The sequence below is a fragment of the Podarcis muralis genome, chromosome 3, assembly GCF_964188315.1.
Source record: "Podarcis muralis chromosome 3, rPodMur119.hap1.1, whole genome shotgun sequence".
Taxonomy (NCBI): Eukaryota; Metazoa; Chordata; class Lepidosauria; order Squamata; family Lacertidae; genus Podarcis; species Podarcis muralis.
The window spans coordinates 48,472,576-48,481,795 of record NC_135657.1 but is presented as its reverse complement, the minus strand read 5'-3'; positions in this window follow the sequence as shown (position 1 = coordinate 48,481,795).

The following is a 9,220-nucleotide window of genomic DNA, read 5'->3' as shown; positions in this document are numbered from 1 at the left end:
AACATCCCAATCAAGAGCTATTTTGTCAACAAGAAAAGAGAAGGGATGGGGTTTGACGTTCCGCTTTGTTCTGATTATTAGTGGCAATGTCAGCTATTGATAAAGCACTTGCTGTAACTTGTTCTTTGGAAACATAGCTGTAGCCAGGGCTTTTTTTTCAGGGGGAACTTGCCGGAACTCAGTTCCATCACCTCTCAGGTGGGTGCTATTGCCATTCTAAGAGAAAGAGAGAGGCATTCATTATGAGTTCCGGCCACAGGTCGCAACAAATCTCTTCTCAAACAGGGGTAGGTACTTCTTAGTTTGTTACTGCTGTCTAAAGCAGGGATAGATTAACCTTAATTCTAAATGTGCTACTGGTATCTGTATGCTTTTCTATTCGTTTTTTTTTTGGTAAGGTGCTTTAGAATGTAGTGGCAACCCAGCTCAAAGAACTTCTGGGTGAAACTATTTGCAGAGGGGTAGCCATGTTAGTCTCTTGCTGTAGAAACAAGAAAGAGTCCTGCAGCATTGTGAAGACAGGGGCAATGTGTCCCAGTGGGTTCTGTTGGGCCTCTCATCAGCTCTTGATGCCATCGTTCTGCCCAGACACTGAGGTCCAGTGCCGAGGGCCTTCTGGCGGTTCCCTTGCTGCAAGAAGCCAAGTTACAGGGAACCAGGCAGAGGGCCTTCTCGGTAGTGACACCCACCCTGTGAAACGCCCTCCCACCAGATGTCAAAGAGAAAAACACCCAACAGACTTTTAGAAGACATCTGAAGGCAGCCTTGTTTAGGGAAGCTTTTAATGTTTGACAGACCATTGTATTTTAATATTTTGTTGGAAGCCACCCAGAGTGGCTAGAGAAGCCTAGCCAGATGGGTGGGGTATAAATAAATTATTATTATTATTATTATTATTATTATTATTATTATTATTATTACAAATGCCCTGTCCTTACAGCATCGAACAGACTCTGTTTTAAAAACAAATGTTTATACTCTATCAAATAAAGCTTTTACAGAGGTCTCGTGAGTCCTGGGCATCCCTCCCCTTGGGCCGGAAGGAGAGGACATTTATTTTAATGTTGTAGTGAAATTGTATTATTGTGTATTTAGATTATGCATGTTTATATTTCTTCATAATTGATTTTGTACAGACTGTCCTGACCCCACCCCTCACCAACCCCAAATAGGTCTCATTGTCAACTCCAGGCTCCAGGCGCTCAAAGTTGGAGTAATCCAAAGCTACATTTATGTAGAGGGATCCTAGAATACATATATACAAATCCTAGGCTGCATAATTTTTAAAAAATAAACATGGCAAGTGAAAAAGAAAACTATGGAACAAATTTCAGGAACCTTGGAAATAGTATACTAGCCTTAGTTGCTATGTCGTCTTATTCCTGTGTTTATCCCACCCTATACCACACCTCAAGAACTACCTGGAAAAGGTCCAAGAAAAGCCCAGGTGTAATGGCTGCAGGAAGTGACACGAGGAGTGCTTGGAAAAGCGGCACGCGCCTACTGAGTCAATGTTGGCATAGTTTTTCTGGCATAGAATGCCAATGTAATTGGTTGCTTCTGGCTATTAAAAATGGCATGACACGATTCACACTTCTGAGTCAGTATATTTTGCCCAGCTAATGCTCCCTGTAACTTTAATTACATTAATTGCTATTCTCAACTTCCCCGCCTTAAAAACTGTTGCGTAAAATTCCTGGCACTGAATTACACCTGGCTTCTTCGCAGCTGTGAGTTAGCCGTTCTAGCACAGATGATGTACAAAGGGGCTTTTTGTGAGAAAGGCATCTTGGTGAAGTGGCCAAGTTAAAATGCAGTTAGAATCTTGACACTATAGAAATTAACTTTCCTAAGTTCAGTTCAAACTGATCCAGATGTACAGATTCTTAAATAAAGTACAGTGGAACTTCGACTTCTGAAACATTTGACAGCCGAGGCACAATGGGCGGTCAGCAATTTCAATGGAGAACATTGAGAAATGTGCCTCAGAAGTCGTTCGACGTCCAATTAATTCTGGGTTTTCGGTATTTGAAAACCGAAACGTTCGGCTTCCGAGATGCTTGAAAACCAAGGTTCCATTGTATTACAAATTGAACAATCACCTCATATGGGTCCCATGGCTCTGGGGCCAGTTTCAGAAGTTAGTGATGACCACTGACTTGGATGACTTTAGAGAAGGGCTCAACAAATTCACGGAGGATAAGGCTATCAAAAGCTACTAACCATGATGGCTATGTTCTTGCTCCACTGTCAGAAGAAGTACCGTATTCCTCTGAATACAAGATGCTGGGATTTAAAAGTGGAGCGTGCTATTGTACTCAGGTCAGCTATGTGAGCTTGCCACAGGGATCTGGCTGGCCACCATGAGAACAGAATGCTTGACTAGATGGGCCTTTGGCCTGCTTCAGCAGGGCGATTCTTAGGTTATGCTTGCTTCAGACAGGTACAACAGATTGTTCTACTCCTGCTTCAAAGAGAAGACTAATACCCAACAGCAGCTGGGCAAGGGTAAGAAGTGAGGCCTACTTACACTGACAGATCTCCTACTTCCGTGTCATCAGTCTTTTGGAGCCTTGTTGGCTTGAGTTAATAACTCCCTCTAACAGCAAAGTCAGGGCTAAGGTACGTGGAGGCACAAGGGTGACATTGGAAACAATAGGGAACTATCAGCATGCTTAGAGGGAACCCTGAATTTTGAAGAAGAAGAAGAAGAAGAAGAAGAAGAAGAAGAAGAAGAAGAAGAAGAAGAAGAGGAGGAGGAGGAGGAGGAGGAAGAGGAAGAAGAAGAAGAAGAAGAAGAAGAAGAAGAAGAAGAAGAAGAAGAAGAAGAAGAAGAAGAAGAAGAAGCAGCTCCCAAAACATCCTGCTTAGTGAGAACAAAGCATGCTTTGGAGCCACAGAGTGTTGTCACATAGAAAATAGAAATGCATAGGAGAGAGCCAGTGCTTTCTTTAGGGGAAAAAAGGTTCCAGTACTCACCAGGAAGTTGTTAACATACCGTATTTTTTGCTCTATAAGACTCACTTTTTTCCCTTCTAAAAAGTAAGGGGAAATGTGTGTGTGTCTTAAGGAGTGAATGCAGGCTGCACAGCTATCCCAGAAGCCAGAACAGCAAGAGGGATCGCTGCTTTCGCTGCACAGTGATCCCTCTTGCTGTTCTGGCTTCTGAGATTCAGAATATTTTTTTTCTTGTTTTCCTCCTCCAAAAACTAGGTGCGTCTTGTGGTCTGGTGCGTCTTATAGACTGAAAAATACGGTAATTGCCACACTTTTGACATGGGGGGGGGGAGGTATGGTACTGCACACCTTTGAGTACCCCCAGAAGAAGAAGCACTGGAAAAAGCTAGGAATGGGGTGTCCTGTAGCAGGACATGACTGGCTGTTTGAAACTCTGAACAGGAGTACTCTTGGGGCATGTACACATTCGCGGCTTTTTCCCCTGCTGCCTTTCAAGTTGCATTTTACATCTGATTATCTGGTTTGTTTTCCTGTGCCTTCAACCAACCCCCACCCTGCTATTCAACGAAGCTGCCATCTACACATGCATAGCCATTTGTGCATGCACAGCAGCTGTGTGAAATGAACACACCTCAGCTTGACCGCAGTTTGAGGGGAAACACACCCAACAGCAGAATTTTTCAAGAAACTACAAAATTCAGATGAATTGTGGGTAAAGTCACATGTGATCTGCTTCAAACACCAGTGGTGGGAGCAAGCTAGAACCAGAATGGCAAAGTGTACACAGCCTTCTCAAGAGGTGAGGATGTACTGAAAGAAGATTCCACCTAAACATTAGGAAGAACTTCCTGACAGTAAGAGCTGTTCGACAGTGGAATTTGCTGCCAAGGAGTGTGGTGGAGTCTCCTTCTTTGGAGGTCTTTAAGCAGAGGCTTGACAACCATATGTCAGGAGTGCTCTGATGGTGTTTCCTGCTTGGCAGGGGGTTGGACTCGATGGCCCTTGTGGTCTATTCCAACTCTATGATTCTATGATACTGCAACATTTTGTTGACGGCCCCACTTGTCTCCCAATGATATAGTCTCAAGAATAAGCACTGAATAAAACAATACCTTGACGTAATACTAAAAGGATAGGAAATTTATATCAATTTCCCTCTTTTGCCACAGCCACCCTGATTCAGTGTGGGCGGGAGAAACCAAATTTCAGATAGTCACTGAGAAATATGAGTGGTTTATCTTTTAAAAGGGCAAGATTTGGCTCATGAGGGCACCCCAATGATTTCACCGCATGAAATGCAAGTCAGAAATAACGTTTGGCTTTAAAAGCAATATATATAAACATGGTCCAAATGCAGTCAGCTAGAGTTATGAATTTTGCTCGAAAGTTAATGCTTTGAAGGCCAAATGTTAACCAGGCCAAAGATTTGTGATTAGCATAACCAGCACTCACCATGAAGTTGTTACAGTAAGTGTCATACTTTTTAACAACAATAAAAAAGAGGTGCTGCTACTGCGTATCCTTGAGTACCCCTTGAAAAGAAAAAGCACTGAGCATGACATTTATTCGGGGGGCTGAGTTTTAGAAACAAAGAGAGAAACATTCCTTGAATATGTGATGGTGGAAACCCTCTGGGGGGGAGAAATCTTGATCCCTTAACAGAAAACCGATTGAAAAAGACGACTTGTGATGCACTAGCAGCTGCTCACAGCACCTGTTATTTATTCCCATCGTTACATTTCCTGCAGCATTTCTGGAAAGACCTAAAGGGGTCTCCCTCTTCTCCTCTCTCTTTTGCAAAGGCTTCTTTGGAATGGCATTTCATGGTAGCTGACTGGTATATTTCAGCGATGACAAGGATTCCGAACGTTTCTCGAAGTAAGCTTTTCCCACAACAAGATATGTGTGCTTTGCGTCTCAAATGTAGGACATGAAAGATCGTTTCTCAGGCTACAGTTCCCATGCGGAGCCTGCCAGGAAATGGGGCTTTGTGCGACGCGCTGTTTCATGTGGACGGCTTCATTCTCCGGATCAGCCTCCACAGTCTGGTTTGCCCTCCAGATGATGTTGGACTCCAAATCCCATCAGCCCCAGCCAGCGTGGCCAACGGTCAGGGAGGATGGGACTCATACCCAGCAACATCTGAAGGGCATCTGGTTGAGGGAAGGCTGCTCAAAAGTTGACACCAGTTGACAGCAATGCACAGACAACTCATACTGTGGGTAGGATGTTACTCTGTGCGATTAACCAGAGTGCACGAAATTATTCCCCGCAGGAAACAGCCCTCAAGCAGAGCCTCCAAGTGCAGCAGGAGTAACCAGTGTTGGTTAGAACATGGTGCTGATAATGCTAAGGTTGCAGGTTTGATCCCAATAACAGACAGCTACATATTCCTAGATGATCGTCAGGGTCCCTTCCAACTCTGCAATTCTATGATTCTGAACTACAGCTCTTTTAAGGTCTTTCAACAAGCCTTTTAAATGGAGAGATTTATTTTGGCCTGCATCTGCAGTGGAAACTGTTTTTAACTGTTTTTGTATATGGAATTGTTTTTAAACATTTGCATTGCTCTTATACATGGAAATGTTTTTGACTTTTTACTATATGGAAGTGCATAGCAGAGAATTATGCTAGATGATGACCCTTCCAACTCTTTGGTTCTGTGATTCTATGGTTCATGTCATGTCCTGCTATTCATAAAAAAAAATAAAAATGAACAATTCACAACAACTGTACATAAAGCCATACAATGAAAACCAATTTTTTAAAAAGTTGAAATCAGAAATCAGTAAACGATTATGGAAAGATGCAGTGCCCTGGCTGCAAGACAGGCATAGCAGCCAGAATTAAGGCTTGGCTACCAGGAACGAAGTGCTGTAGTTCTGTTGTTGTGGGAGAAGAGTCTGTTGCCATTCACATTCATTCTATTAGCATGTAGGAGGTCAAGCATCAGCATGATTTGCTGAGTTCTTGTGATCTCACGAAGGATCCTCCCTCCACTCCTGGGCGATTTGCACTTTTAAAAAATGTGTTATTTTCAAAATTACAGAATATTTCCGCATCTTAAAGGCTAGTAGATATATTGTGGCATAAATGGACTCTCGTCCATGAAAGCTAAGGCAACAATAAATCTATTCAAATTCAAGGTGCTGCAAGACTTCGTTGTTTCTTTATGCAGATAAACTTTCACCGGTGCGTTTTTAATTAAAGTACTAATGGATGAAGCATCAGCAAGATTGGCAAGATTGGCAGCTGATTGTGTATTTGATTCAGTAGTTTGCACAGACTGGTCATTATTCCACCTGTATTTTAAGGTCAGAAGGAAGCCAAGCTCACCCTACAGCTGAGGGTTGTTTTTTTTTTTTTTAGATTACACCTGTCTTCGTGATATCCACTGAATTATATCTGTGCTCACCCAAGGAGTGCTTGTCTGGGCTAGAGGAGCCATGTGATGATGGGAGTGGAGACTTGTGGTACAGCCCCACTTCCCCTTAATCAGCTGGAACACTCTGTGCATGAATGGCGCTAGATCTGCTTCCTGAGTGGCTCCTTCAAGAAACAGAGTGATGCTTCAGCCCATGTCAGGACTGGCCCACACAGAGGGACTGCATTGCAGAGCCACCCTCCTGACACCAGTGTCACTGGGAAGGTCATCAGCAAGGTCAGGGCTGCACATGGATATTGATGGAGACAAGCTGTATTTCATATTGACTGCTAAGTGTGTAACTTCACACTTGGGTCCTAAGAGAAGTCAGATTGTTCGGGTGTTTGGACTAATGTCAAGAAATGAAGCAAAAGTCTACCGTTATCACATTGAACTGCAGCTCTTGATATTTTAATGGTGGGTGGGAATGGGGATCACTTTTAAAGATGATATGCTGAAAAAGAGAACTGTCTTATCATTAAATCCCCAATAGTGTTATTTTAGTAGTTTGGCACTCTTGATGTTTTCCTTTCAATATTTGTTTAATTGTAACTATTAGTAAATGTAGCTATCAGTAAATGTAGAACAACTAATCATTAATTGGTCAACTCTACTGTGTTAGATATGCCTACAGTAAAAATATATTTTAGTAAAAAATAGAATCCGTCAGTTGTTTCCCCCTGCCCCAAGCTTGTGGAAACAGTTCCATTCATCTTAACTCTATGAAAACATGTTGTTACAAAATTATGCTGCAAGACAAATGCAAGTGGACAACACTCCTTTGACAGCAACAGTTCAACAAAGCAAAGTATTGTGTTTCTCAAGAGGAAATGTCAAAAGAACTTTATCATCAGGCAGATTGATAACCTAGATAAATATGCCCGGCTCTGGATGCTCAGAACTGCCATTCTAGAAGATAACACTTCCTGGAATCAATTCAAAAGCAACCCTGGGCAGTGTTACACAAATCCTAACTTGTTGATATCTAAGGTTACATTGCTTTTTTCTTTCATCCAAGCACAAAAGCAGAGGAAGCGAGATCTAAACCAACATCAACAGATTAAATAGTCACACTCCCAACACAGAGTGAAGCATGTGTGAACCTATTTCAGTCATTGGACTCAATCAAGTGCACTTCACTCCTTGCTCAACTGTGGTCACTTGCTTCTTATTGCTGTTGACATGCAAGATGTTCAACACTGAGAACAACACTAGAAGTTTATCCTGAGCTACAGCTACTTTGTGTATTTTGGTTGCATATTAATTAATCTAATCTGGATATCTTTTGTGTTGGCAAGAATGCGTCAGTACCCTCGTTACTGAGGATCTGACATTTTTGTCATTGAAAACTAAGGTTGTAAGATTGCACACTTCCATGGAAGTAAATTCCATTGAACTTGGTTGTTCATATTTCTGAATGTACAGGATTGCACTGTCAACTGTTGCACAACAGCAGCACATAATTTCCTGTGTTCATGCACCATGGTATTGAGGTAAGTTAGGTGGTTATTTTATCACTATTATTCAGAGAAAGAGAAAGAGATGAAAGATAGTTATTGTGTGTCCTCAAACAGAATTAAACCTTTGTCTCTTTTGGTGAAAGAATAGTTTGATGCTAACTTTATTCTCTTCCTATCGGTTGTTCTGCTCACATATACAAGCCAGTTCCTGGGTTCCATCACTTTGTCACATTCTAATGGGGCAAAGAGAGAGCTTGCCCAGAGCTTATCACACTCATCAGTCATGTTTATTTCATGAAAACCAAAGGTCATCACAAAAATGCCACATGCCACAGGTAGACAAGAACTGGGTAATAATTAAAAGTAGACTACACTGGGGCTGAATTCACTTCTCATATGCTTTTTCTGACACCCAATACCTTTCAGGGGAAATACCCTCACACAATCAAACCTGTTAACATTTTTGTGCGAGGTTTGCCCATCTCCAGTGCGACTGGCCAAACTGTGACACAGGCAAGAGACCGTGCCTGTCTGAAGGTTACATAGGGTGGGTGGGTGAAACATAAAACTTGGAACCTTCCCAAATACAGCAGAAATACTTTAAAAATGTTTCTCCAAAGGAGATTAAATATTCAGAGGTGAGCGCCCAGGGGTTCAGTCCAATACTTTACATGCTTGCTCAGAGTTCCATTGTCTTCAATGCCTTAGAGTGCAGTTTGGCAGTAACACAGTTACTCTTTAAGACTAATGGGATTTAAAAGAAGTCTGATTGTATGGAAGCTTTTCACTGTAATCCAGCGTTTCTTGAACTTGGCTGCAAGGTATGCCACTAAGCAGAGGAAGTAGGCAACCAGGTGCAATGCTAACAAAAAATCTGGACCACTTGAAATGGCTTTCATTTTTGCCTGGATGAAGGCCTTTATGTACAGCCCTCTGCCACAAAGTCAGCCAACTTCTTTCCAAGTGCACACGGACCTGTTTCCATGCATGCAACACAAGCAGCAAATTTGGATTGCTTAAAACATGTCTTTCCCCTCGCAGAAAAAGGTCTATCAACAGAGCCCAGATATGTGCAATTTCAGATCCAAGAAAGCCATGTGGATTCGGGAAGCTTTAGAAAAGGTGCACAGCTCAAAAAGAGGAGATCATTTAAGCTGGATGCCCAAGGACTCAGCCCCAGAATCAATGCTGAACTTCAGGACGCTGTACTGATATATAAACCATTGCTTTGCGATAACTCTGAGCTTGTGCAAAATGTAGTTTTGCCCCTGTCATCACACATCAGGGATGAGGTGTCAGAGATACCAAACAAGCTTGCTTCAGCATCTGCTTCCCCCATTAGAAACCAAGTGATTGAGAGGGATAAACCTTTTTCAAC